At 36.9% G+C, this 4500-nt stretch overlaps 2 protein-coding genes across 2 annotated transcripts in view; one reads left to right on the top strand and one right to left on the bottom strand.

Annotated features, from left to right (window-relative positions):
• The window catches only part of LOC118219963 (zinc finger protein 708-like), a 235537-nt gene that overhangs the window by 61531 nt on the left and 169506 nt on the right, over positions 1 to 4500 (bottom strand). The gene's annotated exons all lie outside the window — the stretch shown is intronic.
• Positions 1 to 4500, top strand: part of LOC118220427 — a 426649-nt gene that overhangs the window by 389360 nt on the left and 32789 nt on the right. The window lies entirely within an intron of this gene.

Here is a 4500-nt window from a genome sequence, read left to right as displayed (position 1 = left end):
TCTCCCCAAAAATATTTACTTCTGGTGCAGTTCTGCATAGAATTTCAAAATAAAAGCACATTTTACTTTAAAACCTCCCCCGAAGAAAATAAAAAATGGCAGTAACTGGAATAATTCTGCCCCTGACGGCTGTATCCAGAATGATTTTTAAAGATTTTCTCATTTGGAATATCATTATAGCTTGGAAGTTTTTGTAGGCAAATTCTTACTCACACTGATACACAATCTGCAATTATAATGTTTTTAGAAAGTGGTTTAATGATCCGTTCAAGATATTTTTTCATTGCCAAAAAAAATTCATGGTTTATGTTATCTAAACTACTCTCAGCTGACTTGACCTCATTTTTAACATCACTCAAGATGCTTCCCTGATAAAAAGGCTTGACAAATTTTACCTCATCAATTGCATCTTGCCTTTTCTGTATCCCCATTCATTTTCCCATTGAAAATTTTGCGGGAAAACGAGGGGAAAAAACATTGGAGAGAGCATACATTTATCTTTTAACTGCCTTTTATTTGTCGTTCAATAAGAAAAAAAATCAATGGTTATTACAGTTTCTTTGTACAATAGTCTATGATCATGTCAAACTTAGCCTATATGCCCATTCTAAGAAAACGTATTGTTTACCCATTCATTAAGTAATTTGTGGTCATTTCTTTTATTAGCCGGTAGGTGAACTCAAAGTTCAGTGGTGAGTTGCGCAGCCTCTAAATAAATAGCATAGGTCTTCAAAAGAATGCACAAAGTGACAGTTTAATTTAAAACTGCATTTTGAAATCTGACATGAGAGAAGGCAGGTTCTCCCGACCTCATAATGCAAGAGTGCCTACAGTGGTCAGTCAGACATCTGCAGGACTGCAGAGTGTAAAGCATGTCAGCTGCTGCAGTAGAACCTGTTTGATTAAGGCTAAATCCCTTTCCCTGTTTCCCTCCAGGAGCTGCAGTTCTGCACACCTTTGAGCAGCAGGATGATGCAGGCAGGAGTCTGTCTGAGACAGGACACTGAGACAACACTACCAGAGTTCACTGCGCAGCACAGGATCAGAAAGAAAGACGAGGAACTCAGTGGACTGGAGTCTGTCCACATATCAGAGACAGAGATAAGAGTGTGCTGCACCAGGACTGAACACACTGGAGCCAGAGTGTGTTACAGCACACTGTGGGGTCAGTGATGTACACCACACACACACACATCACTGATAATAACAGAAACTCATCTGGGTTCCACCCACACTGGAGATCTTATTAAGACAGAGTGCCTAGACAGTGCAGAGCTGGGATATGTAGCCCATCTGCATCCTGACCAAATCAAAACAAGAGACTGATGATGGAGAATACCTTAAGGCAGAACATATCAGTGACTCGCAGGATATCAAATGTTAAATCTGATAAAATCAAGTGTGAATCCAGTGAAAGTTTAGTGAGTGATTTCATGAATCCTGTGATGCATAGAGCAGATGTTGATCACACAGCCCAGACTGAACCATGGCAAAGTGCGGGAAAGCAGAATCCAAACTGTAAAATAGAGGAAATTCATGATCTGCAAACCCAGTGTGGAAACTTAAAATCATTACTGTGACAAAAACAATGAAAATACAAATGGAAACAAAAAACACATAGATTTTCAGAGTATGTATGTGATAATTGAATCAAAGATAGTTAATTCAAGTAAAAACCCAAGCCTTTTCAATTTAATTCAGAACAAGGCAATTTATCAAAATGAGGGTGACATGCCTACAGATGAAGCACCATACAAGTGTGAACAGTGTGGGAAGTGTTTTCAAAGAAAATATGCCTTAAATAGACACCATAGAATGCATACGGGTGAAAAGCTGTACAAATGTACACAGTGTGAAAAGTGTTTTAATACAGAATCTGATTTGGATAAACACCTGAGAATTCATACAGGTGAAAAGCCATACAAGTGTACACATTGTGGGAAGTGTTATAGTAGAAAATTTCAGTTAGGTGTACACATGAGAATTCACACAGGTGACAAACTCAACAAGTGTACTCAGTGTGGAAAAAGTTACAAAATAATTTAAATGTGCACCTGAGAATTCAGGTGAATACAGGTGAAGAGCCATACAGATGTCTTCAGTGTGGGAAATGTTTTTCCAAGGGAAGTCAGTTATATCAGCACACGATGATTCATACTGGTGAAAACCCCTACAGATGTCCTCAGTGTGGGAAGGGTTTTTAAAAAAAAAAACATATTTTAAATTCCCACCTGAGAATGAAAACTCATGAAATTGAAAAGCTCTACAAATGTATTCAGTTGGGGAACTGCATTTCCAAAATATCTAACTTAAATTGCCACAAGATCATTCCTAAAAATGAAAAGCCCTACAAGTGTACGCAGTGTAAGAAGTGTTTTAAAACACCATCTATATTAAACACACACCAGATAATTCATACAGGTGAAAAGCCATACAAGTGTGGAGAATGTGAGAAGTGTTTTAATACAACATCTGATTTAAATAAACACCTGAGAATTCATACAGATGAAAAGCCATACAAGTGTACCCTGTGTGGGAAATGTTTTAAAACAAAATCTGATTTAAATAAACACCTGAGAGTTCATACAGGTGAAAAGCCATACAAGTGTGCACAATGTGGGAAATGTTTTAAAACAAAATCTGATTTAAATAAACACCTGAGAATCCATGCAGATGAAAAGCCCCAGAAGTCTGCATAGTGTGAGAAGTGTTTTAATAAAAAATGGGTTTAAATGAACTCCTGACAATTCACAGAGTTGAAAAGTCCTATAAATGTATTCAGTATGGAAAGTGTTTTTCCCATGGAAGTTAGTTAAATTACCACAAGATGATTTATACAGGTGACAAACCCTAGAAATGTACTCTGTACTCATACATAAATTCGTACAAGTGAATGAAATTAAATGTGTGGAAAATACATTTGAAGAAAAGCACAATAACTGGGACGAACTGGGATCCAGTTTTCCTTTACAGTTGTTTATGATATTATTTGTAAAAATGTGTTTCCCTTGAGGTCCAAAGGCTGATATTTTTTTGATGATGAAACTGACATCTGAATGTGAAAACATGGCTGTGTGTCTTGCCAACATGTGTTCTGAAAATGGACTTGACAGTACTGCCATTTCCAGTTCTTTTATTGACAGTGTAGAATCTGTAATGTACATGACAGCTAAAGCTGATGATTATACGTTCTATGGTTTTTATGTGAGGTATCTGTTGAGGATATTTATTTTCAAAGTTGTACATGAATTGTGTTAAAAATAACATTGTAAAAATTAACATTGTGAATGCATGTACCAAGGCCTTTATGTCATGTACATTTTTGTATAAACCTTTAATGCCCTTCACTGTGTCATTGTTTTTTACTTTACTACCTGTTTGTAAAGCTGCAGTGGTATGCAAAGGTTTGGGCCTGGTAAATGTACACATTTGTTTCATTCTCAAAGTGAAAAGTTAAAACAACCTCTACTGGGTACAACATGACCTGAAAATTTCAATCCACAATATGTTTGCTGAATTTGATGGTTTAAAAAAAAAAAAAAAAGCCCTTTTGTGGACTAGAAGATCCCTGCAGTCACCACATGACACTGAATGTAGTTTTAGCAAGCCATACACGCAGATTTAACAAGACCAGAAAGCATGCCGTCAGCTAACATGAGCATGTGAAGCCCTGGAAGTAAGCCTGTACTGCACATGTTGAATATCTGATTTTTGAAGGCAAAATAAAATGTCCCTTATGGCATTTTGAAACTTGATTAATGACTGCTACACTTTATATGAAAGGCAGATCATAAAAATATGATGAGTGATGTGTAATAAAATAACTAATTTCCCAGAATTTCTAGACCCAAGCAATCATTGTTTCACAAACTGCTACACATAATGAAATTTATGATCACCATAAATTAATGGATGCAGGTTTTTTTTTTTTTTGGTTGTGAAATTGCCAAAGAAATTTGCTTTCTACTCGGAATTCAAGGGGCAGCAAGCGCTTTTGGACTCAATGTACTGTTGAGCATGTTTCCTGTTACTTCTTAGGCTTCACCCCCTGGCCCCTCCTACGCTCTCCAGTTCCTATGTATGCTCTCTTGGTGCATTCGACCAGCCCTTGTCGACTTTTACAGTTGGAAAATTCTGAGTTAACCACCAAGAAGTTACATTCAAATGGCCGACAAAGTCGTAAATACCAGTGGTAAACTCGGGCAAGTTCCTTTATACCTGAGTTAACCAGTTGTGATGTACCACTGACCTCACCTTGCTCTTAACAGTTGCTGGACGATAACAACAATGTACCAGGTTAATAGTAAATGTATCCATATAACTTTAATTTATTTATCTATCGTAATGTGTTTAAGCAGAGTTGCCAAGTTTAATGAGGGCATGAGATTTATTCTGTTTTTGGACGGTTTATGTACTTTTTGTATGCTACCAATGTCAAAACATGGCAGAGTTTATGCCTGGTTTCCATTATTTCCATGTTGCAGTGGTCAATCACACTGG

The sequence above is a fragment of the Anguilla anguilla genome, chromosome 2 (genome assembly GCF_013347855.1).
Source record: "Anguilla anguilla isolate fAngAng1 chromosome 2, fAngAng1.pri, whole genome shotgun sequence".
NCBI lineage: Eukaryota > Metazoa > Chordata > Actinopteri > Anguilliformes > Anguillidae > Anguilla > Anguilla anguilla.
This window is presented reverse-complemented; position numbering and strand designations above follow the sequence as displayed.